The sequence below is a fragment of the Coregonus lavaretus genome (assembly GCF_964263955.1).
Source record: "Coregonus lavaretus genome assembly, chromosome: 1".
Classification (NCBI taxonomy): domain Eukaryota; kingdom Metazoa; phylum Chordata; class Actinopteri; order Salmoniformes; family Salmonidae; genus Coregonus; species Coregonus lavaretus.
In genome coordinates this window covers 47,680,667-47,707,973 of record NC_139988.1, presented here as the reverse complement: position 1 = coordinate 47,707,973, position 27,307 = coordinate 47,680,667, and the positions used below count along the sequence as shown (strand labels likewise).

At 44.3% G+C, this 27,307-nt stretch overlaps 1 pseudogene across 1 annotated transcript in view; it reads left to right on the top strand.

Annotated features, from left to right (window-relative positions):
- LOC311133326 (tetratricopeptide repeat protein 27-like) overlaps positions 1-27,307 on the top strand; it is a 169,084-nt pseudogene that overhangs the window by 116,645 nt on the left and 25,132 nt on the right. The window contains exons 14-15 of the transcript XR_014615196.1: positions 11,317-11,369; positions 13,766-13,931. The product of XR_014615196.1 is annotated as a tetratricopeptide repeat protein 27-like (transcript). The remainder of the gene's footprint in view (positions 1-11,316; positions 11,370-13,765; positions 13,932-27,307) is intronic.

Below are 27,307 nucleotides of genomic sequence, written 5' to 3'. Positions count from 1 at the left end.
CCAGAACTTGGTCTACTCTTTCAGGTTCCCCTGTAATTTGATTCCAAACTATGTCTAAGTCCAAGCTAAATGGTTCCGACATCTCTTTCACTTCTCGGCTTATACAGTTTGTATTTGGCACTTCATACCATACTCCGATGTCCTCATCTTCTGAGTCAAAATCCTTCTCATCTTCTGGATTCTCAACCTCTTCAACTTTCTCATCATTCCGAGGAGTACAGTTTCCAGGCAACTTTTCATTTCCCTTTCTCTTCCTCCTTCTTTGCAGGGTCCTTCTACCAGGTGTTGGTTCTATGTTAACCACAGGTTCTATGCGCACTTTCTGCCCCAGTGGTAGCAGGTGATTTCGATGAAGAATCTTAATGGGTCCATCTCCAATTTCAGGCTTCAAACGAAACACAGGTAAGTTTGACATCTGACTTTCCACCACATATAGCGTAGAGGCCCAGCGACCTGCCAGCTTATGTTTTCCTTGCAGTCCTAGATTCCGTATGAGGACTCTGTCTCCAGGCATGAGTTGCATGTAGCGGATCTTCTTATCATATCGCTGTTTGTTTTCTTGGTTTTGCTTTCCAGCAGTGCTCTCAGCAAGTTTGTAAGTAGCTTGTAACTGTTTCTTCATATCAGATACATACTTGAGGTAAGTTCTCTCTGAAGAGCTATCACTCGAGACTCCAAAACAAATATCAACAGGCAATCTAGCTTCACGTCCAAACATTTTTAAAAATGGCGAATAGCCAGTCGCTTCATTCCGACTACAGTTATACGAGTGCACTAGATGCCCAACAAACTGACTCCATTTGTTATTTCGTGTAGGATCAAGAGTTCCAAGCATGTTCAACAAGGTTCGGTTGAATCTCTCGGGTTGCGGATCTCCCTGAGGATGATATAGTGTTGTCCTTGACTTCTCCACTCCAAGCATATTCAGTAGCTCATGGATGAGTCGACTTTCAAAATCTCTACCTTGATCACTATGCATCCTCTTGGGCAGACCATAATGGATGAAGTACCTCTCCCACAATACCTTGGCGACCGTGGATGCTTTCTGATCCTTCGTAGGAAAAGCTTGAGCGTATCTTGTGTAATGACAAGAACATTCGCTGTGTTACTGGAGTCAGGCTTAATGGACAGGAAATCCATACACACAAGGTCCATAGGTCCATCACTTTGCATATGACCAAGCGGAGCAACTATCTTTGGAAGTGTTTTCCTCTGTACACAGCGAGCACAGGACTTACAGTACTCTTCTACTTCCATCTTCATGCATGGCCAGTAGAACCGGTCTCTGACAAGTCCATATGTCTTGTAAAATCCTAAATGACCTGAGTCATCATGCAGCGACGTGAGAACCATAGTTCTGAACTTCTCTGGAAGAAGTAACTGAGCACGACGAGTCTTGTTTGGCTGATGTGTGATCCTGTACATAACTCCATCTTCCATCTTTAGCTTCTCCCACTCTCTCAGGAGCAAAGAGATGAGTGGATGTTTTGTCTTGGTAACCCTGGTGATATCATGTTTATTAAGAGCAACCCACATCTCTCCTAAGCAAGGATCTTCTTGTTGCGATGCAGAAAGTTCCATAGTGCTCAATCTGGGCATGTTAGACGTCAGCATGCTCAGGTTACAGTATGCTTGAGGCACAGCATGCATAGAGGCTCCCAACTGATCAATCACTCTACTATGAGATGATCCAGGAGTTATTCTAACAACATTAGACATCTGGCACATGGCTCTAACACCGGATGCAGGAATGTCTCTCCAATCTTGTTCCACTGCATATTGCTGATGAGGGCGGCGAGATAAAGCATCGGCATCTATGTTCTGCCTGCCTGGCCTGTACTTGAGACTAAAGTCATAGGTAGACAACGCAGCCAGCCAACGATGACCAGTGGCATCCAGTTTTGCGGACGTGAGGACATATGTCAATGGGTTGTTGTCTGTTCTAACCTCGAACTTGACCCCATACAGGTAATCATGTAGTTTATCAACCACGGCCCACTTCAACGTAAGAAACTCTAACTTGTGAGCTGGGTAGTTGCGTTCAGAAGCGGTCAGGCTTCGACTCACAAATGCCACAGGACGCAGACCCTCACCTTGATCTTGGTACAGTACTCCACCTAACCCTTCGCGCCTAGCATCTACATGTAGAACGTATGGCAACTGAGGATCAGCAAAAGCCAACACAGGAGCTTTTGTGAGGCTTTCCTTCAATGTCTCGAATGCCAATTCACACTTCTCATTCCACCTTGATCCAAATGGTTCTGAGTTGTTGAGGTAGGCTTTCACCTCTTCCTTGGACTTTCTCCCTTTCTTGCCTGCGGGAAGATATCCACATAAGAGCTGATTCAGGGGGTAACTCACTTTAGAGTAGTCTTTCACAAATCTCCTGTAATATCCACAGAATCCTAGGAAAGAACGCAGAGCAGTCACAGTTTCAGGCCTTGGCCACGTGGTGACAGCTTAAATTTTTGATGGGTCTGTGGCCACTCCATTCTGGGATATGATATGTCCAACATAGTTGACAGATGTGCTGCAAAACTGACACTTGTCAAGGGACAGTTTTAGGCCTTCACTTTTAAAGCGGTCCAACACCTTGAGCAACCTCTACTCGTGTTCTTCCAGCGTCCTTCCAAACACGATTAAGTCGTCAAGGTAAACAAGAACTTTGAGTAGATTCATGTCTCCAACTGTCTGTTCCATGACACGTTGAAATGTTGCAGGTGCTCCGGACACACCCTGTGGCATCCTCTCAAATTGGTAAAATCCAACTGGACAGATAAATGCAGTCTTCTCTTTATCTGTGTCACCCATTGGGATTTGATAGTATCCGCTTCGGAGATCTAACACACTGAACCATTTGCTCCCACTCAAACATGTCAGAGCATCCTCCACATGTGGGACTGTGTACTGGTCGGGAACAGTGCGCTTGTTGAGGGTCCTGTAATCAACACACATGCGTATGCTGCCATTCTTTTTCCTCACCACCACAATAGGAGATGCATAGGGGCTTCTCGACTCAGATATGATCCCAGAACTTTTCAAGTTATTTAGATGCTTCCTTACATCTTCAACATCAGCTGGAGCCAAGCGGTGAGATCTCTCCCTAAACGGTTTGTCTTCAGTAACTCTGATGGTGTGATGAGTACTCTTTGAACAACCCACATCAAACTCATGTGTTGAGAACACTTATTTCCGTTCCATCATCTTTTCACATAACCTCTTCTTCCATCCCTCAGGCACTGGAGAATCTCCAAAGTTGAATGAAGAAGACGTCAACTTCTCAGATGAATCCTGCTCTCTTTTCAATGGAAACCCAGGAGCAATATCTACAGGAAACAGATGAGCAATAGGCATACCTCGTTTCAGAGTGATCTCCTTTGTCGAGACATTCCTGACAGTAAGGGTGATTCTTCTAGACGACACAACTGCAACCGTCTGGATTTCAGGCCTCACTAGTAGTTCTTCAGGGAACCGGGGTTCTTCAGGCCTCTCTACCAGAAGGGTTTGAGTAGAAGGTATCCCAGGAAACTTTGGAATTCCAGTAACTCTCACCTGCCCACCAGGTGGCAGGGTGACAGGTTTTGTCTGTGCGAACCAGACCGTTCCTCTCTTCTCATCATCATCAGTTGAGCTTTCTCTCATATGCCTCCTTGATAGCAGGATGAACTTGTAGTGTGCTAAGGAAACCTTCACCTTCCTTTTCTCTGCAAGCAGTCATAAGTCTCTTCACTACAGACGTATTTGTGCCGACCAGAATAGACACGTCACCTTTCATGGCCGGATCTGGACATACCAACACAAGTGCTTCAATGGTCTCTGCTACGCCCACAACCGATCCCGAGAACTCAAGCTTGAGCGACAAATAGCCATCATATGGATACTGCTCAGAGCTAAGGCCCCATATCTCTAAGTTTCCTATAGGAATCAATGGCAAATGCGTCAGGTACTTGTCATAAAATGATCTGTATAGTAGAGTAATCTGAGAACCACTATCTAGTAAAGCTTTAGCATAGACACCTTCAATCTGTACAGAAACGACAGAACTTGGGCCAACTAAACCTGTAGGTAGCATGTCTTTCATGTCTTCATACTTGTGGCACTTTGTGGAACGTATCTTCACCGGGACGTCAGGTGTAGGGACTGATCAGAGCCTGTACCTTCAGGCTCTGATCAGTCCCTACACCCAAACGAGGGCATTGCGTTCATCCACCTCTGGCCTGCTGGCTCCCCTTCCTCTGCGGAAGCATAGTTCCCGCTCAGCCCAGTCAAAACTGTTCGCTGCTCTGGCACCCCAATGGTGGAACAAGCTCCCTCACGACGCCAGGACAGCGGAGTCACTCACCACCTTCCGGAGACATTTGAAACCCCACCTCTTTAAGGAATACCTGGGATAGGATAAAGTAATCCTTCTACCCCCCCCCTAAAAAATTAATAAATAAAAAAACATATTGTAAAGTGGTTATCCCACTGGCTATAGGGTGAATGCACCAATTTGTAAGTCGCGTCTGCTAAATGGACGTAAATGTAAATGTCAGGCCGCTCCTTTACTGGGTCCCTCTGTAGTTTCCCATAGACCATTTTTGTTTGATCAGGCGTGTGTTGACTTTCCTCAAGTTCTCTTCACCTCCAGTTTCTCTTGAAATGGCCATCTTCTCCACATCTATAACAGAACACTCCGGGGTTTCTGTCGGCCTGTGTCTGTTCTTGTGATGGATTTACCCTTTTCTTTTTGCTTTTAAATGCAACATCTGACCTTTGTGTGTCAGAGTGAGCTGCTGTGACGTTAGCAGACATGAGACGTGTCATTTCAATTTTCAAACCTTTTAGCTCTTTTCTCAGGACTTCTATCTCAGTATTAGCTTCTTCACAAACTGTAGCAACAGGAGCAACAGCTGATGACTTCACAACACTCTTCGTTGTGTTCCTGTCTTGAATCATGTCCTCCTCCTCCCTTACTTCCTGCAGCAGCTCAGTAAAGGTTGGTGGATCACGCAGTTTATAGGTCATGCGAATACGAAGCGCAACCATGTCATGTGAGGATGCACCTCTCACTACTTGGCCAATGTGTGTGCGATTCATCTCTGACAGCTCAATGCCTCCTTTTCGATATACAGTGTGCAGCAATTTGTCAAGTCTCAACAGGTAATCTGAAAGCTTCTCTCCTTCACTCTGGAATGTGTTTCTGAACCTTACCATGAGATCAGGTGCACTTTCGGTGGTACCGAATGCGGTTTCTAGAGCCTTCACGTATTCGATCGCTGTAGCATGGGGGTTTCCGGTCCTAAAGAACCCCACAATGTCAGCAGCAGGCCCTTTAAGACTTTCTATTATTCTCTGTTTTTTCACATTGTCGGTGCACTGCCATTCCTCTAGAAAATGGGGGGTTTGCTCAGCCCATGCGTCATACTCTTCCTCTCCACTAGGAGTGGGCTTCGCACCTGAGAACATACGTAGCTTACGGTAACTCTGAGTCTCAGATGGCACATTGTTGCATTTTTCTACCAGTGAACTTATGGCAGTAACCAGTTCAGCGTTGAGGTCAGCACCAGAGGGACTTACCAGGCCTTTAACATCAGCCACAGTCTTCCCTTCATATCTTAGAAAGGATAATAGCTTTGCCTGGAAGTCTTCACCCTCTCTCTCAACTGGAGATGTGACTTGTGAAACTACATGTACAGGCCAGGGACCCAACTCTCCAGGTATCCCAACAACACTTGGCACAGCTATTTCGTTAAGGTTGTTTGATATCTCTACCAAAACATACTGCGTTTTACCAGCTGAATAAGAACAACGACCACGCAGTCTAATTTTACCAAAAGCCTTAACATAAGTCAGCGTTTCCAGCAGAACCTCATCAGACACATCATCTGTAACACTGCTAAGGACAACTGCACGATTAGTAGCTAGCTGTTTCTCTCTACACCAGGTAACAATCTCTTCAACATGCATGTTGTAGGTTTATGCCTATACAGCAATGTCAGAAGAAAATCCACAATTTCAATTCAAAATTGTCAAATGGGGAGTCAAAAATATCCCATCAACAATAACCAAGATCCCGGACGAGCCCCCAAAAATGTAACCCTCTCACCAGGCTCGAATTTGACTCTCACAATATTACCTAATTTAGAATATCTGAACAGCATGGGATATTAGGTGAGAAGGACATCTCCAATAAGAATCCCTATTGTAAACTTGCTAGGGTGAATGACAAATAGGGTATTAACTTCAGATAGAATGATTATAGACTTGGTTATTATTATAATGATATGCTTTCCCATGCATTAAATGAAACTGAAACAGTAAATGACTCCACCAATACAACAGACATAAGGTTCAAGATCTATATTAATCAATTTTTCAATGTATCACATCAAAAGAAATTAAAATAATAAACCCCAATGATTTTTCCACAACCCATGTCCAAATTATTTGCAAGCTTGCGTAAACCCTGGGTGCGCGTTGGAGCTCATAAAAAAATTACGACATACATAAAGTCCCGAAGTCCACCCCACATTTGTAGTTACTCACTACTTGTAGATAATGCCTTAGCAAAATATAGTAGTTCCGTGCAGGTGTCCTCACAAGATCCACAGCGAACACAGCTATCAATGCAGCCAGTACTCGGTAGCAGCAACAGACATCCATTGGAAACCCGAACTCGTTGATCGTCACAAGCAATTCTCTCCAAGTCTTGCACGATGCTAGGCTAACCTCTAGGATGTCGAATGTCTCCACAATGCGACGGCAGCTTCAGTCTCCACTAGGTCTTTCTTAACGAAATAATAAACACTCTCTTATAGAAATAAAATCAGGATTTCCCTTCAAAAAACTCTGTAGGTATGGTTTTGTTTTCTCTTTATCGTTTCCTTTGGTCGTTTTTCCTTCACCAACCCCACTAACGTCTCTCCTCTCCCTTCTTTCAACCTTTCCCTTTCTTTTCTTTCCCAGCAACCAGTCCACTCTCCCATTGGCCACAACTTAACAAGTTACCTCATTGGTCAAAACTTTAACGAGATACATGGGAAACTTCAACTTAAAAGTAAACCAACCTATTCACTTGTACATTTTTTAAAAACATTGCTTCAAAAGAAATGCATTAATGACATTACAAATCAGGAGCTATTCGATCACCTTTTAAATCTAATACCAATGAATTATAACAAATAAACTCTATACTTGGTTTTAGCAAGGTATTACACAAAGCATGTAGAGGTCTGTACTTTTTATCATAGGTACACTTCAACTGTGAGAGACGGAATCTAAAACAAAAATCCAGAAAATCACATTGTATAATTTTTAAGTAATTAATTTGCATTTTATTGCATGACATAAGTATTTGATACATCAGAAAAGCAGAACTTAATATTTGGTACAGAAACCTTTGTTTGCAATTATAGAGATCATAAGATTCCTGTAGGTCTTGACTAGGTTTGCACACACTGCAGCAGGGATTTTGGCCCACTCCTCCATACAGACCTACTCCAGATCCTTCAGGTTTCGGGGCTGTCGCTGGGCAATACAGACTTTCAGCTCCCTCCAAAGATTTTCTATTGGGTTCAGGTCTGGAGACTGGCTAGGCCACTCCAGGACCTTGAGATGCTTCTTACGGAGCCACTCCTTAGTTGCCCTGGCTGTGTGTTTCGGGTCGTTGTCATGCTGGAAGACCCAGCCACGACCCATCTTCAATGCTCTTACTGAGGGAAGGTTGTTGTTGGCCAAGATCTCACGATACATGGTCCCATCCATCCTCCCCTCAATACGGTGCAGTCGTCCTGTCCCCTTTGCAGAAAAGCATCCCCAAAGAATGATGTTTCCACCTCCATGCTTCACGGTTGGGATGGTGTTCTTGGGGTTGTACTCATCCTTCTTCTTCCTCCAAACACGGCGAGTGGAGTTTAGACCAAAAAGCTATATTTTTGTCTCATCAGACCACATGACCTTCTCCCATTCCTCCTCTGGATCATCCAGATGGTCATTGGCAAACTTCAGACGGGCCTGGACATGCGCTGGCTTGAGCAGGGGGACATTGCGTGCGCTGCAGGATTTTAATCCATGACGGCGTAGTGTGTTACTAATGGTTTTCTTTGAGACTGTGGTCCCAGCTCTCTTCAGGTCATTGACCAGGTCCTGCCGTGTAGTTCTGGGCTGATCCCTCACCTTCCTCATGATCATTGATGCCCCACGAGGTGAGATCTTGCATGGAGCCCCAGACCGAGGGTGATTGACCGTCATCTTGAACTTCTTCCATTTTCTAATAATTGCGCCAACAGTTGTTGCCTTCTCACCAAGCTGCTTGCCTATTGTCCTGTAGCCCATCCCAGCCTTGTGCAGATCTACAATTTTATCCCTGATGTCCTTACACAGCTCTCTGGTCTTGGCCATTTTTGAGAGGTTGGAGTCTGTTTGATTGAGTGTGTGGACAGGTGTCTTTTATACAGGTAACGAGTTCAAACAGGTGCAGTTAATACAGGTAATGAGTGGAGAACAGGAGGGCTTCTTAAAGAAAAACTAACAGGTCTGTGAGAGCCAGAATTCTTACTGCTTGGTAGGTGATCAAATACTTATGTCATGCAATAAAATGCAAATTAATTACTTAAAAATCATACAATGTGATTTTCTGGATTTTTGTTTTAGATTCCGTCTCTCACAGTTGAAGTGTACCTATGATAAAAATTACAGATCTCTACATGCTTTGTAAGTAGGAAAACCTGCAAAATCGGCAGTGTATCAAATACTTGTTCTCCCCACTTTTTAAGTATTCAATACTTTGTAGAAGCCCTTTTGGCAGTGATTACAGCTGTGAGTCTTTCTGGGTAAGTCTCTAAGAGCTTTCCACAACTGGATTGTGCAAAATTTGCCCATTATTATTTTCAAAATTTTTCAAGCTCTGTCAAATTGGTTGTTGATCATTGCTAGACAACCATTTGTCGGTAGGTAACAACACATCTGCCACACTGATCCTCAACACGGGGGCCCCTCAGGGGTGTGTGCTCAGTCCCCTCCTGTACTCTCTGTTCACCCATGACTGCATGGCCAGGCACGACTCCAACACCATCATTAAGTTTGCCGACGACACAACAGTGGTAGGCCTGATCACCGACAACGATGAGACAGCCTATAGGGAGGAGGTCTTAGACCTGGCCGTGTGGTGCCAGGACAACAACCTCTCCCTCAACGTGACCAAGACAAAGGAGATGATTGTGGACTACAGGAAAAAAAAGAGGACTGAGCACGCCCCCATTCTCATCGACGGGGCTGTAGTGGAACAGGTTGAGAGCTTCAAGTTCCTTGGTGTCCACATCACCAACAAACTATCATGGTCCAAACACACCAAGACAGTCGTGAAGAGGGCACGACAAAGCCTATTCCCCCTCAGGAGACTGAAAAGATTTGGCATGGGTCCTCAGATCCTCAAAAAATTCTACAGCTGCACCATCGAGAGCATCCTGACTGGTTGCATCACCGCCTGGTATGGCAACTGCTTGGCCTCCGACCGCAAGGCACTACAGAGTGTAGTGCGTACGGCCCAGTACATCACTGGGGCCAAGCTTCTTGCCATCCAGGACCTCTATACAAGGCGGTGTCAGAGGAAGGCCCTCAAAATTGTCAAAGACTCCAGCCACCCTAGTCATAGACTGTTCTCCCTGCTACCGCACGGCAAGCGGTACCGGAGTGCCAAGTCTAGGTCCAAAAGACTTCTCAACAGCTTCTACCCCCAAGCCATAAGACTCCTGAACAGCTAATCATGGCTACCCGGACTATTTGCACTGCCCCCCCCCACCCCATCCTTTTTACGCTGCTGCTACTCTGTTAATTATTTATGCATAGTCACTTTAACTCTACCCACATGTACATATTACTTCAACTATCTCAACTAGCCGGTGACCCCGCACATTGACTCTGCACCGGTACCCCCCTGTATATATAGCCTTCCTACTGTTATTTTATTTTACTTCTGCTCTTTTTTTCTCAACACTTTTTTTGTTGTTGTTTTATTTTTACTTTTTTTGTTAAAAATAAATGCACTGTTGGTTAAGGGCTGTAAGTAAGCATTTCACTGTAATGTCTGCACCTGTTGTATTCGGCGCATGTGACCAATAAAATTTGATTTGATTTGATTTGATTTTCAGGTCTTGCCATAGATTGTCAAGTTGATTAAGTCAAAACTGTAACTCGGCCACTCAGGAACATTCACTGTCTTGGTAAACTATTCCAGTGTAGATTTGGCCTTCTGTTTTAGGTTATTGTCCTGCTGAAAGATTAATTATTCTCCCAGTGTCTGGTGGAAAGCAGACTGAACCAGGTTTTCCTCTAGGATTTTGTCTGTGCTTAGCTCAATTCCGTTTCTTTTTTATCCTGAAAAACTTCCCAGTCCTTAACTATTACAAGCATACCCATAACATGATGCAGCCACCACTATGCTTGAAACTATGGAGAGTGGTACTCAGTAATGTGTTGTATTGGATTTGCCCCAAACCTAACACTTTGTATTCAGGACAAAAAGCCACATTTTTTGCAGTATTACTTTAGTGCCTTGTTGCAAACCGGGTGCATGTTTTGGAATATTTTTTTTCTTTCTGTACAGCATTCCTTCTTTTCACTCTGTCAATTAGGTTAGTATTGTGGAGTAACTACAATGTTGTTGATCCATCCTCAGTTTTCTCCTGTCACGGCCATTAAACTCTGTAACTGTTTTTTAAACTCACCATTGGCCTCATGGTGAAATCCCTGAGCGGTTTCCTTCCTCTCCGGCAACTGAGTTAGGAAGGACGCCTGTATCCTTGTAGTGACTGGGTGTATTGATGCACCATCTAAAGTGTAATTAATAACTTCACCATACTCAAAGGGATGTTCCGTGTCTGCTTTTTTCATTTTTAGCCATCTACCAATAGGTGCCCTTTGTGAAGCATTGGAAAACCTCCCTGGTCTTTGTGGTTGAATATACAGTGGGGAGAACAAGTATTTGATACACTGCCGATTTTGCAGGTTTTCCTACTTACAAAGCATGTAGAGGTCTGTAATTTTTATCATAGGTACACTTCAACTGTGAGAGACGGAATCTAAAACAAAAATCCAGAAAATCACATTGTATGATTTTTAAGTAATTAATTTGCATTTTATTGCATGACATAAGTATTTGATCACCTACCAACCAGTAAGAATTCCGGCTCTCACAGACCTGTTCGTTTTTCTTTAAGAAGCCCTTCTGCTCTGGGGGAGTTAGTCTTCTGCCACGGCTTCTAAACAACCCTGTGCGTACTTGTGTGTAAACTGTAAATTGTGTTTTTCTCCCTCCCTCTCTTTTTCCTCCTTTAGAACGCAGAGGCATGGAACAACCTCTCCACGGCCTACATCCGCCTGAGACAGAAGTGAGTACTGTATAGTCGCAACCCCTGGGCCATTAACCTGTCAATGATTGAACAGAGTTAGGACTCTGGAAGATGTAGAATTCAGTCATACGTACCATTTATGGTATCCATCAGTGACAGGCTCAATGTTCGAATGTCTCCTGATTTTTTAAATTTAGGGTCCCTCAGTCTAATCGAGAGCCTCCTCTCCCCAGCTCATACAAAATTGACTGGACTGGAGGTTCGCGTTAGTGTTATGGCAATTATATTACCTGGTTTTGGTGGCTCAGCGGGGCCGTAGTCTGCGCTCCAGCAGGTATGTCTCACTGGTCATCCCCAAAGCCAACACCTCCTTTGGCCGCCATTCCTTCCAGTTCTCTGCTGCCAATGACTGGAACGAATTGCAAAAATCTCTGAAGCTGGAAACACTTATCTCCCTCACTAACTTTAAGCATCAGTTGTCAGAGCACCTTACCGATCACTGCACCTGTACACAGCCCATCTGAAATTAGCCCACCCAACTACCTCATCCCTATATTGTTATTTATTTTGCTCTTTTGCACCCCAGTATCTCTATTTGCACATAATCTCTTGCACATCTAGCATTCCAGTGTTAATGCTAATTGTAATTATTTTGCACTATAGCCTATTTATTGCCTTACCTCCATAACTTGCTACATTTGCACACACTGTATATATATTTTCTGTTGTATTTTTTGACTTTATGTTTTTTTACCCCATATGTAACTCTGTGTTGTTTTTATCGCACTGCTTTGCTTTATCTTGGCCAGGTCGCAGTTGTAAATGAGAACTTGTTCTCAACTGGCTTACCTGGTTAAATAAAGGTGAAATAAAAAAATAAAAAATTGAGAAGACCTATGTATCTCACTCATACTCACTCACTTGGTCACTCACCCGCCCATCCATCCATCCACCCACCCCCCTTGTGCCGGCTGTCACATAGGGCCACAACAAAGACAGAGGAATCAAACATTGATTTGATCAGCCCTGATATCCCTGAGTTTCCCCTGCCGCTACCCCTAGTGATCAAGGACCTGTCACTCTCACAAAGAGACAGAGATAGAGAGCGAGAGAGAGGGAATCACACTGCCAGCCAGCAGGCCTCCATTCAGCCTGACATTATTGATTTTTGGCTGGAGAGGGGTATCAAAGAGTGGGGGTTGAGACGAGATGTTGTCTGTGGAAGGACATTACAACACTTATCAAACAGAACATCGCCAGCCTGCATAACCCCACAGATAGCACTGATTTACACACCAATGAAAGAGATTGATGTTACAAGGCTTTTTTTCACAAACTCTTCTGGTCATGAGTTTGGTCTCGTAACTGACTTCAATGCTTTTCAATTACTTCCGAAACTCACTGGGCAGTAGTAATGGGAAAGATAACATCGCAGCTCCCTCCTGATTTTACCACAGGACCTAGGTACACCCCTGCTGACCCTGACGCGAGCATCAGACAGATTTGTTAGGCTTAAGTCAATTAGAACATTCTCACCACCGCAAGATGGGCAGGTTCTCTTATTTCCCCTGAAAACCACAAGCTCTTCCTGGCAGAACTCTCTGTTTGGGAAGCAGGAAGCTCCACTGTTTCTTTATTGGGAAACTTTCTCCCTCAGCCCCTGTTCAAATCAGGTCTGTGCTTTCAGGCCTGAAATTAAAAAGTGTGGAGACTTCTACCTGGTTAGCGCCTCGGCTAATTCAGCCGAAGCCTCTCTGTTGAAGAGTCTGTGGTGAGTGCAGGTGAATCAGAGGGAGAGAATCAGGGTGGTTGTGACAGCCCAGCGCTAACTATGTAGCCTGCGTCTCAATGAGGTGTCAGACACAGAGGGCAGGCAGCCATGTCAGTCATGCTTGGCTATGCTCCACCTCTGGACAGCTGCTGAGGTACAGAGATACTAGCACCTCACCTGAAATAGTGACTAATTACTGAACTGTAGAAATGACGGGTAGGACCGAATCCAAACTTAAAGGGATAGTGCGAGATTTTGATAATTAAATTGAAGGTAGTTTCGTGAGCCAGTGCTAACTAGCGTACCGGTAGACTTCCAATCATTGCGCTAACGCTAGTTAGCATTGGCTGATTAAACTACTTTAACTTCCTTCAAACTGCACGTAGACATAAATATGGTATCCGTGAGCTCATCTGACTCTGGGTAATTAGAGAAAGGGCTTGTTTGCCAGAATCTCGCACTATCCTGTTAAGTAACGCAAATTGGCACAGATCTCCCATTGACAGTAATGAATGATTTACTCAAGTCTCTGTGCATCTCAACTTAGTATTCATTCCATAAGACTTTGTAAGCTGCCCCTTAAAAAAGAATGTGCATCAGCCATGTAAAAACACTTTACATGACACCACTAATTCCAGGGCCTGTCTGTCCCAATGTCTGTCAGGACTAAGGCGTTCCGCATTCTGCAGGAGGCTCTGAAGTGTAACTAAGAACACTGGCAGATCTGGGAGAACTTCATCGCCGTCTGCACCGACGTGGGAGAGTTTGCAGAGGCCTTCAAGGCCTACCACCGCCTCATGGACCTGAGGGACAAATTCAAGGATGTACAGGTAACGATAGTGCCCACAGGCACAGATCTAGGATCAGTTTACCTTATCCTGAAATCACAACCTAAACCATTTAGGGGGAAATGCTAAACGGATCTTAGAGTAGTGTCAAGGGGCAACTTCATCCTACTTGGTTTAGGAGTCTATGAGGGGTACGTGTAAAGCAACCTAGGATTTGAACACGCCAGGCCCCATTTGCCACCAGGAGCGTGCCTATAATGGCACAGTAATATCCTATGCGTCAAGGAGTTGTGGCTGAACGAGGACATGGTTAATATAAATCTAGCTGTTTTTTCTATGCATCGGCAAGACAGACCGGCAACATCTCGTAAACTCAAGGGCGGGGGTGTATGTCTCTTTGGTAACAACAGCTGGTGCGCGATTTCTAATATTAAGGTAAGTGTCGAGGTTCTGCTCACCTGAGTTAGAATACCTCATGATAAGCTGTAGACCATACTATTTACCAATAAAGTTTTCATCTATTTTTCGTAGCTGTCTATTTACCACCACAAACCGATGCTGGCACTAAGACCGCACTCAATGAGCTCTATAGGGCCATAAGCCAACAAGAAAATATTCATCCAGAGGCAGCGCTCCTTGTGGCTGGTGATTTTAATGCAGGAAAACTTAAATCTGTTTTACCTCATTTCTACCAGCATGTCACCTGTGCAACTAGACGGGTCACCTTTACAGATCACCTTTACTGCACACACAGAGACGCATACAAAGCTCTCCCTCATCCTCCATTTGGCAAATCTGACCATAATGCTATCCTTCTGATTCCTGCTTACGAGCAAAAACTCAAACAGGAAGTACCAGTGACACACTCAATTCGGAAGTGGTCCGATGAAGCGGATGCTAAGCTACAGGACTGTTTTGCTAGAGCAGACTGGAATATGTTCTGGGATTCATCCAATGGCGTTGAGGAGTTTGCCACATCAGTCACCGGCTTCACTAATAAATGCATCGACGACGTCGCCCCCACAGTGACCGTACATACGTATCCCAACCAGAAGCCATGGATTACAGGCAACATCTGCACTGAGGTAAAGGCTAGATCTGCCTCTTTCAAGGAGCGGGACACTAACTTGGACGCTTATAAGAAATCCCGCTATGCCAGTTGTCAAACTCATTCCACGGAGGGCCAAGTGTCTGCGTGTTTTTTCTCCTCTCTTGTACTTGATTGATGAATTAAGGTATTAATTTAAAAGAAAAAAGAAAAACCTGCAGACACTAGGCCCTCCATAGAATGAGTTTGACACCCCTGTGCTACGCTCCCCCCGACAAACCATCAAACAGGCAAAGCGTCAATACAGGACTAAGATCGAATCCTACTACACCGGCTCTGACGCTAGTCATATGTGGCAGGGCTTGCAAGGTATCACAGATTACAAAGGGAAACCCAGCCACGAGCTGCCCAGTGACACGCACGAGCTGCCCAGTGACACGAGCAAACCAGACGAGCTAAATACCTTCTATGCCTGCTTCGAGGCAAGCGACACTGAACCATGCATGAGCGCACCAACTGTTCCAGACCCGTGTGATCACGCTCTCTCTAGCCGATGTTAGTAAGACCTTTAAACAGGTTAACATTCACAAGACCGCAGGGCCAGATGGATTACCAGGACGCGTACCCAGAGCATGCGCTGACCAGCTGGCAAGTGTCTTCACTGACATTTTCAACTTCTCCCTGACCCAATCTGTAATACCTACATGTTTCAAGCAGACCACATAGTCCCTGTGCCCAAGAATGCCAAGATAACCTGTCTAAATGACTATCGCCCCGTAGCACTCACATCTGTAGCCATGAAATGCTTTGAAAGGCACACTCTTGTTACCTGTATAAAAGACACCTGTCCACAGAAGCAATCAATCAATCATATTCCAAACTCTCCACCATGGCCAAGACCAAAGAGCTCTCCAAGGATGTCAGGGACGCGATTGTAGACCTACACAAGGCTGCTCAAGAAAGCACATATACAGGCCCGTCTGAAGTTTGCCAATGAACATCTGAATGATTTAGAGGAGAACTGGGTGAAAGTGTTGTGGTCAGATGAGACCAAAATCGAGCTCTTTGCCATCAACTCAACTCGCCGTTTTTGGAGGAGGAGGAATGCTGCCTATGACCCCAAGAACACCATCCCTACCGTCAAACATGGAGGTGGAAACATTAAGCTTTGGGTGTGTTTTTCTGCTAAGGGGACAGGACAACTTCACCGCATCAAAGGGACAATGGACGGGGCCATGTACCGTCAAATCTTGGGTGAGAACCTCCTTCCCTCAGCCAGGGCATTGAAAATGGGTCGTGGATGGGTATTCCAGCATGACAATGACCCAAAACACACGGCCAAGGCAACAAAGGAGTGGCTCAAGAAGAAGCACATTAAGGTCCTGGAGGGGCCTAGTCAGTCTCCAGACCTTAATCCCATAGAAAATCTGTGGAGGGAGCTGAAGGTTCGAGTTGCCAAACGTCAGCCTCGAAACCTTAATGACTTGGAGAAGATCTGCAAAGAGGAGTGGGACAAAATCCCTCCTGAGATGTGTGCAAACCTGGTGGCCAACTACAAGAAACGTCTGACCTCTGTGATTGCCAACAAGGGTTTTGCCACCAAGTACTAAGTCATGTTTTGCAGAGGGGTAAAATACTTATTTCCCTCATTAAAATGCAAATCCATTTATAACATTTTTGACATGCGTTTTTCTGGATTTTGTTGTTGTTATTCTGTCTCTCACTGTTCAAATAAACCTACCATTAAAATTATAGACTGATCATGACTTTGTCAGTGGGCAAACGTACAAAATCAGCAGGGGATCAAATACTTTTTTCCCTCACTGTAGCTCATCAAATGGCTACCCGGTCTACCCGCATTGACCCTTTTTTGTACTAACTCTCTTGCACTGACTATGCACACACACTGTACTCTACCCACACACTCACACATACGTACACTGACGCCCCAATACACACACACACACACACTACATACGCCAACACACACATAACATGCACACACATGCATACTGATGCCACACACACACTCTCTCACACACACACACACACGCACACACATTATTTATTGTTTTATTTTGTATCTTATCTTTAACTGTGCGTTGTTGGAAAAGGACCCGTAAGTAAGCATTTCACTGTTAGTCTACACCTGTTGTCTACGAAGCATGTGACATTTGATTTCACCATACGCCTCTCATCTGCTCGTTCCACCACACTGCCCCTCTAATAACGCGTGTCTGTGTTTTAACAGCAGCCACATCTTCCGTAAGGAGCCAGAGGAGCGAGGGAGAAGTCTCAGCCGTGTCATTTGGGATTCAGCCTCCATATGTTCCAGGGCACAGAAGGTTGCACTCCACCTCCTCTCTCCCCCTCTTAGCTCCATCACAGAGCCCAGGGCCTCCCAGAGAATGAACCCAGGGGAATAAAAAATACGAGGGACGTTGTAATCTGTTTGAGTAGAGCCCTCTGCCACCGCCACCTGCTACCACCTCTTTAATACTGAAACCACTTGGGTCAGGGAACTCGTTTAAAGGATCATTCTGAGACCTGAACCTTCTAGACCTCCATGACAACACACCACTTGAACACCAGTCTCTCATTTTGCTGAGGCTCTTATCATCACGATATCTAATGGAATGTCAGGTGTCGATATTGCAATGGGATCCATAGGACCCTGCTCACATTCTCTGAAGATGTCCCTACAAAATATCCACGCCAATAGTTAAACCCTGCCTGCTAGGCTTATCAAGCACTTTCATTTGGTTTCATTTTCAAAATCTGCATGTAAAATCAGTGAATCATCACTCGCTAATTGGAAATCCACCAACGCATACTAAATAGAACATTTACCGGGCGACTTCGAATAAACAAGTCCAAACATCGCCACTGAGCAGAACGGCAATATAAGTCCTCTTCCCCGGACTACATACGGTCTGCCTTCAGAGCAATTAACTTTAAAGATGTTTCAGCCTGGATGTGAATGCTCTAAATAACAAACAGAGCTTTAGATGTCTGGAGGTTGGGGCTGGGTGCTCCTGGGTGCACAGTCATAATACCCAGCCCTGGCTTCGTCCTGCACCACCAATGTAGTGCCACTTAACATGCACAGCCCTTTTTGGAGCTGTTTCATTGCCTTTCCTAATTAGCTTGGCAAAGTAAGTAGGGGTTTGCTCAAAAAGTGTTATTTTTCTATCCTTTCCTCCACACTCTCCCTCTCTTTTACTCTTCTCTCGCTCAATGGATTAATTTATGCTTGGCAAGATGCTAGCGCCTCATCAATTAGGGTTGGAGATGTAAAAGCACACAAGTTGAAAAGGTCACAACCAGCCACCCGCTGTTGAGAAGGATATGTCCCAGTAATTGGGATCTGGATTCACATTCTTTTAACTGTTTTCCCACAGTCTTCATTCTGTTTATTTTTCCTTCTGCCCTTTACCCTCTGGTTGCGTAAGGAGGATGGGTGAGTTCCTAAGGCCCCAACTTATTTGGCATTTGAGCATCAAATTAAAATATGTTCCCATCCGGTTTATGAGTGCTTAATGTGGTTGTCAGATACTCCAGCCTCTCTCCACTCACACAATGTGCATAGTTTGGTGGGGCTATTTGGGTTGCTGACATTGTAAAGTCCCCACCTATCTATTCTACCCCCTCCCCGCCCATCCTCCTCCAAACCCCTCCTTAACTCAGCACTGTTTCATTTAAAAGCGCTCGTATTTGAAGAGAGTAGGCTATATTCGGCACCCTATTTTTAGGCATGCCTGACTCGCGTCTTTGAATTGTATTTTGAATTGTGTGAAGAGAGGCGACAGTTAACGTCATACCTCCTAACCCACTTCATTAAATCTATTCTTGGAAGTGCTTGTTTGTCACCAACGTCTTTTCCTTTCCCCTCCTTCACTCGTGCTGACCTCATATTTTGTGTTTATTTTCTTCCATTTTGTTTGCTTCCTGAGACTGTTTTTAGTGTATACAGTACTGTATGTCTGGGAGAGAGTATTTTACAACTGTACTCCCTATGGGCCATGATCAGGGCTCTACATTTTAATAAATTCATTGGTAGCACTCGTTCTCCCAACTTAAAAAAGTTAGGAGCACAACATAACATTTGGAGCTCCAGAAAATAGTATAACTTTTAAATTGATTGGGATATAGCTTATATTGGGCCTATATGAATTCTAGCTACATTTGAAGCACATGTTGTATCCTAAAAACTCATATGTAACCCTGTAAAGATGCTTTTTATTATAAAAGCTAAGATGATGATACCTGTCATTGAGATAAAAAGTAATTGGTGGAATATTAGGTTTCTACATTGTAAAAAAGCACTAATTATCTATTGAGATTCATTACATTGAAACATTACATTTGATCCCTAAAAAAGAAACAATATTCATTTTAAACCAAAGGTTTGTAAAATACTTTTGAACGTTCTGGAAGTTTGACGTTCTGAAACAATGGACTTTGACGTCAGTAGAGCAAACAGTCAAGCAACTGCAGCATATTTCTATACCAGAGTCCATAGAAATAATACCAGAATTAAGATGGACCTACCTATCATTAATATAGGCATCTGAAATAAAAAATTAATGTATTGAGCATCCACATGCGATAGGCCTATGTGATCAATGGCTTGCGCTTCACATTTGCAACATTGACCATGCAATGCATGCATGCACAGTCGGGAGCTAAATTGGTGGCTATAACCTTGTTGCATAATAATCACAGTTGAAAAATGTAAACCAATTTACTGGAACATGACAGCCAGCCAAAGGTATGCTACATCTTTTTGAACTACTTATTGCTACTTATAGAGTTATTGAAATGACCATAGTAGTAGTTGAAAGTTGGCTGTGGCGCTGAAAATGTGGAGATGAGGGCGCCAAGTCTATTACAAGCAGCGCCCATAAAACAGGAGAATGGCGCATTTCCATGTCCACCAGCTTTGTGCAGTTTCTGTAGTCAACATAACTGCATCTAGCTATTCATTACGGTAGCTAGCTAGATAAAATAGCGAGTGCTTTGTTAACTTTATTAGCAGGAGGCCTACATTTTGAGATGTGGAAAATTTGCGCACCATATCCCCGGTGCCCAGTGGTCCCATCGTGGTCTGCCAACTCCTCTCTCCCGCTCTCTCTGCCTTGTCCGTGCTGTCCCTCCAATAATGGCTTGAATAATTGGCTAGTCTGAGGAGTTTTCTAGGCAGAGACCATTTTCTGTAGGACACTCGGGAACAACGGTCTAATCATTACCACAATTATTATCTGGGTGATTTTTTAAATATATTCTTACCGGTGCTCCCAAAATAAAATGTCACGTTGCAGAGCAAAATATTTAGAAGCATATGCGCACTTTAGAGCCATGGCCATGATGCATTCCTCTTCTATGGAATGTAGAGGATAATCAACTCTAGAATGGCTTGAGTGACTTATGAGGACCTCTGTCACATGCCCTGTCTATTCTCCGTATCCACTGGGTCCTAGTGAGAAATGATGGGTTAAGTTAAACCAGTCCTCTTTGAACACACACACTCACGCATTCCTTTAAGACAGAGAAAATAATTTACGTTTTTTCGTTTTTATTTCTTTCCCCTGTTCTAAATAAAGAAGTCTGATTCAAAATGGATCAAATCTCACTTTACTGTGCTCTCTTTACTCCACGTACATCAAACCTTGACTCCGTTTTTCCATCTCGCTCACTCCCCGTGGGAGGATATTACTTTTCCTCTTAATTTCAAGCTATAGCCGGATACAGAACGAATCTGTGAGAGTGATCCATTCAATTTCCCCCATTAAACTTGTCACTTTTTTTCTGCATTGACCAGGGGGAGAAACCATCAAAAAAGTCCCATTTAGGGATTTCATTTGTTACACATTTTCATCAACATCGACAGTTAGATCAAATGAATCCTGTCTGAGACCTTCCATTCTAAAATTACCTTCAGAAGCTGAGGTGTCCCAGTGGCAGTAGAGAGCTGTCAATCAACATTAACACTAATTTACTCAGCACCTCCCCTGATTTCCCTCCAACACACAGACTCCCACCAGCTACTGTGCCAGTATGATAACTGATAAGTCAGACCAGATCCTTCTCAGAGCCAGTAGGCAGAGGGAAACCCTGTTTATGGGTGTTAGCATGCCTTTCACCTCAGCTTTCTACTGTGATGTATTTATTGTACACTGCCTCTCACTGTGTTATCTCACATACACACTGCATTTTCTTTTAATCAAGTATGGAAAATATATTTGCCACACCATTATGGTATACAGAATTGAATTTGTTCCAACAACTGAGATCCTGCTCCTATATTGAAAGTTTACATTTTAAACACAGAGGTGGGGGAGAGGTACACTTACACTGTGAAAACTTGGAGCACCCTAAAGAGAATCTGAAGACAAGTCATTTGTTACATGTGAGTGTTGAGAAGGGGAATTAAAAAAAAAATCAGAACTCCCGTGGAATGCCACTTTGGGGGGGAGATGTAGTGAAAGAGGGAGAAGGGAGAGACAATCCCGGATTCCTTAGAGAGACTGCTGTTTTAAGGGCTGAGACGGCAGCCAGATGGGAGGAATAGTCCTCGCCTTACCTACAGTCCTACAGTAGACCACACACACATTCTAGAACATCCCTTATATAAATGCTCTCATTTCACCCAGGTCTTGTTTATGGTCTTCTCTTACACATAGACGCTGATAAAAGGTTTCCTTCAAATGAATAAAGTATCTATCAAAACATTTTACTGGATTGTTTAGTACTGTATTCTACTTTGAATGGCCATTTGTAGTCTAAGAACATTGAATGACTACTAGGAGGCTAGGAACTCGGGTATGCCAGTATTCAGTGCAATAGCCATCTGGAAGGATTCGCCCCAGATACACTACATGACCAAAAGTATGCGGACACCTGCTCGTTGAACATCTAATTCCAAAATCATGGGCATTAATATGGAGTTGGTCCCCCCTTTACTGCTATAACAGCCTCCACTCTTCTGGGAAGGCTTTCCACTAGATGTTGGAACATTTGCTGCTACAAGCATTACTGAGGTTGGGCACTGATGTTGGGCATTTAGACCTGGCTCACAGTCGGAGTTCCAATTCATCCCAAAGCTGTTCGATGTGGTTGAGGTCAGGGCTCTGTGCAGGCCAGTCAAGTTCTTCCACACCGATCTCGATAAACCATTTCTGTATAGACCTCACCTTGTGCACAGGGGGCATTGTAGTGCTGAAACAGGAAAGGGCCTTCCTCAAACTGTTGCCACAAAGTTGGAACCACAGAATCGTCTAGTGTCGTTTTGTGCTGTAGCGTTAAGATTTCCCTGGAACTAAGGTGCCTAACACGAACCATGAAAAACAGCCCCAGACCATTATTCCTCCACCAAACTTTACAGTTTGCACTATGCATTGGGGCTGTTAACGTTCTCCTGGCATCCGCCAAACCCAGATTCATTTCCACTGCTCCAATGACGGCAAGCTTTACACCACTACAGCAGACGCTTGGCATTGCGCATGGTGATCTTAAGCTAGTGTGCGGCTGCTCGGCCATGGAAACCCATTTCATGAAACTCCAGAGGCAGTTTGGAACTCAACTGAGGACAGACGATTTTTACGCGCTACACGTTTCAGCACTCGCCGGTCCCATTCTTTGAGCTTGTGTGGCCTACCACTTTGCGGCTGAGCCGTTGTTGCCCCTAGACGTTTCCACTTCACAATAACAGCTTTTACAGTTGACTGGGGCAGCTCTAGCAGGGCAGAAATTTCACCAACTGACTTGTTGGAAAGGTGGCATCCTATGACTGTGCCACGTTGAAAGTCACTGAGCTCTTCAGTAAGGCCATTCTACTGCCAGTGTTTGTCTATGGAGATTGCATGGCTGTGTGCTCGATTTGATACACCTGTCAGCAACGGGTGTGGCTGAATAAGCCGAATCCACTAATTTGAAGGGGTGTCCACATACTTTTGTATATATAGTGTAGTGTGTGTATATATACAGTCGTGGTCAAAAGTTTTGAGAATGACACAAATATTAATTTTCACAAAGTCTGCTGCCTTTTATTATGGCAATTTGCATATACTCCAGAATGTTATGAAGAGTGATCAGATGAATTGCAATTAATTGCAAAGTCCCTCTTTGCCATGAAAATGAACTTAATCCCAAAAAAACATTTCCACTGCATTTCAGCCCTGCCACAAAAGGACCAGCTGACATCATGTCAGTGATTCTCTCGTTAACACAGGTGAGTGTTGACGAGGACAAGGCTGGAGATCACTTTGTCATGCTGATTGACTGGAAGCTTTAAAAGGAGGGTGGTGCTTGAAATCATTGTTCTTTCTCTGTTAACCATGGTTACCTGCAAGGAAACACTTGCCGTCATCATTGCTTTGCACAAAAAGGGCTTCACAGGCAAAGATATTGCTGCTAGTAAGATTGCATCTAAATCAACCATTTATCGGATCATCAAGAACTTCAAGGAGAGATGTTCAATTGTTGTGAAGAAGGCGTCAGGGCGCCCAAGAAAGTCCAGCAAGCGCCAGGACTGTCTCCTAAAGTTGATTCAGCTGCGGGATCGGGGCACCACCAGTGCAGAGCTTGCTCAGGAATGGCAGCAGGCAGGTGTGAGTGCATCTGCACGCACAGTGAGGCGAAGACTTTTGGAGGATGGCCTGGTGTCAAGAAGGGCAGCGAGGAAGCCATTTCTCTCCAGGAAAAACATCAGGGACAGAGTGATATTCTGCAAAAGGTACAGGGATTGGACTGCTGAGGACTGGGGTAAAGTCATTTTCTCTGATGAATCCCCTTTATGGTTGTTTCGGGCATCCGGAAAAAAGCTTGTCCGGAGAAGACAAGGTGAGCGCTACCATCAGTCCTGTGTCATGCCAACAGTAAAGCATCCTGAGACCATTCATGTGTGGGGTTGCTTCTCAGTCAAGGGAGTGGGCTCACTCACAATTTTGTCTAAGAACACAGCCATGAATAAAGAATGGTACCAACACATCCTCCGAGAGCAACTTCTCCCAACCATCCAAGAACAGTTTGGTGACGAACAATGCCTTTTCCAGCATGATGTAGCACCTTGCCATAAGGCAAAAGTGATAACTAAGTGGCTCGGGGAACAAAACATTGACATTTTGGGTCCATGGCCAGGAAACTCCCCAGACCTTAATCCCATTGAGAACTTGTGGTCAATCCTCAAGAGGCAGGTGGACAAACAAAAACCCACAACTTCTGACAAACTCCAAGCATTGATTATGCAAGAATGGGCTGCCATCAGTCAGGATGTGGCCCTGAAGTTAATTGACAGCATGCCAGGGTGGATTGCAGAGGTCTTGAAAAAGAATGGTCAACACTGCAAATATTGACTCTTTGCATAAACTTAATGCAATTGTCAATAAAAGTATTTGACACTTATGGAATGCTTGTAATTATACTTAAGTATACCATAGTAACATCTGACAAAAATATCTAAAAACACTGAAGCAGCAAATTTTTGTGAAGACCAATACTTGTGTCGTTCTCAAAACTTTTGACCACGACTGTAGGTGTTTGGGTGGCTTGGCTATCAGGTGTATGATTAGGGTGGTAGTGAGGAGAGGAGTCTGGTTTGGACCAGATCCAACCCTCTGGTTTAGTGTGAAGGGGGCCTTTCCACTCCCTCCTGCCTGTTGAAGTTCACACCACTTGAAGCTATCAGATCCGCTTCCTCACAGATTCTCTTCCTCCTCCACCGGCAGGCAGGCCACAGTCAACTGGAGACAAAACAATAATATAGGAGCGCATTAGCAGAGGCAGTGTTGCCCGGCAGCCTGCCTGCAGCTGAATTGACAGCCCATTTAACTAACAGCTGGGTCGTTTGGTAACTTGGTGTCAAGACTCTCTGGGATGGAGTCTTTAAACAGCCTCTTTAGACATGCCGTTTGGGAAGAGATTTTCAAACACACAATCATGCTACAAGAAATGCATTGGCTCCTCTGTTGATTCAGTCACTGTGAATGTGAAATCCCTCCCTGTGAGTGGTTGGATGGATATGTACAGTAGGCTAGAGGTTTCATGTTTGGCTGAAATTTTACTATGAACAATCAAAAGTGGGATACAATAAAAATCCGTAGCTCAGCAAACACCTGTGTTTCAAGCTGTTCACTAGCGGGCTTTCTGTTAGTGCCACAACTTCAAAGGGAGCAGGCCTAGCTGACTTCTGGGAAACCAGTGCCCCACACTCACACAGGCACGTGTGTGGGGGAGACATACACTCTCAAAGACTAGCATGGGGACACCCACACACACTCACACACATGCATAGGGAGACACACACATCTTGCAGTTTAAACCCACATATTACCCACACACAAACCCCTCCATTCCAGACCACAAATACCCACACACACTGCCCAGATATGTATTACGAGACAAACACACACACTCCCCACAGACTACACAAACCCGGGGGAGACATCTCCAACCCTTAGGCCCCACCTTTCGTCCATTCGAGGTCTCTCGCGCCTTTCCCCTACCGCTACTGAGCGTGCTCAGACTGGAGTGTTGGTATTCGGTGCAGTGCATGAGGGCTTCATAAATAACATTCCCCTGGACAGACAGGATGAGGCCCAGAACACTGCTGCACTTCCTGGCTTTTAGTGGAGCACATGGACAGACCTTTTGAGATGTCTCCGAGTGAAATCATCCTCTTCTGTCTCGCCCGCTCGTTGCTTATGGAACACATACAGGTAACTGCCAAAATAAAGGAAACACCAACATAAAGTGACTTAATAGGGCGTTGGGCCACCACGAGCCAGAACAGCTTCAATGCACCTTAGCATAGATTCTACAAGTGTCTGGACCTCTATTGGAGGGATGCGACACCATTCTTCCATGACAAATTCCGTAATTTGGTGTTTTGTTGATGGTGTTGTAAAACGCTGTCTCAGGTGCCGCTCCAGAATCTCCCATAAGTGTTCAATTGGGTTGAGATCTGTTGACTGAGACAACCATGGCATATGGTTTACAATATTTTCATGCTTGTCAAACCATTCAGTGACCACTTGTGCTCTGTGGATGGGGGAATTGTCATCCTATCGGGGCATAGCCATGGTAGCCAAAACAATGGCCTGCACATAATCTTTATACATGACCCTAAGCATGATGGGATATTAATTGCTGCTTTCAATATACTTTGTATCCCTTATTTACTCAAGTGTTTCTATTATTTTGGCAGTTACCTGTGTGTGTATGTGTGTGTCTGTGTGTGTTATTTATATATTTATATATACAGTGAGCTCCATAATTCACTGGACAGTGACCATTCTTTTGTTATTTTGGTTCTGTACTCTAGCACTTTGAGTTTGAAAGGATACAATGACAATGAGGGTGAAGTGCAGACTGTCAGCTTTAATTTGAGGGTATTTTCATACATATCGGATGAACCGTTTACGAATTATAGAAGCTTTTGTACATGGTCCCCCCCATTTTCGGGCATCAAAAATCATTGGACAGTTTAAAATAATGTAGAATAAAGTAATCATTGTTAATATTTGGTCGCATATCCTTTGCATGCAATGACTGCTTGAAGTCTGCGATGCATCGCCATCACCAGACGCTGGGTATCTTCCCTGGTGATGCTCTGCCAGGCCTGTACTGCAGCCATCTTCAGTTCCTGCTTGTTTCGGGGACTTATTGCCTTAAGTCTCCTCTTCAGCATGTAAAATGCATGTTCAATTGGATTCAGATCTGGTGATTGATTCGCCAGTCAAGGTTTTTCCACTTTTTGGCCATCAAAAACCCCTTTGTTGCTCTAGCAGTATGTTTAGGGTCATTGTCTTGTTGCGTGATTAAGTGCCGTCCAATGAGTTTGGAGGCATTTGGTTTTATCTGAGCAGATAAAATATTTCTGTAGACTTCAGAATTCATTGTTCTACTTCTGTCTGCAGTCACATCATCGATGAAGACAAGTGAGCCTGTTCCACTGGCAGCCATACAGGCCCAAGCCATAACACCCCCTCCACCATGTTTCATGGATGAGGTGGTATGCTTTGGATCATGGGCATTTCTTTTTTTTCTCCACACTTTTGTCTTTCCATCACTCTGGTACATGTTAATCTTTGTCTCATCTGTCCACAATATTTTTTTCCAGAACTCTTGGGGTTCTTTTAGGTGCTTTTTAGCAAACTGTAATCTTGCCTTTCTGTTCTTCAGGCTTATCAGTGGTTTGCATCTTGTAGTGTACCCTCTGTAGTCCTGCTGGTGTAGTCTTCTGCGTATGGTAGACTTTGACACATCTACACCTGCATCCAGGAGATTGTTTTTGATCTGTTGGGCTGTTATCAGGGGTTTTTTCTTCACCATAGAGAGTATTCTCCGGTCATCCACTACAGTGGTCTTCCTC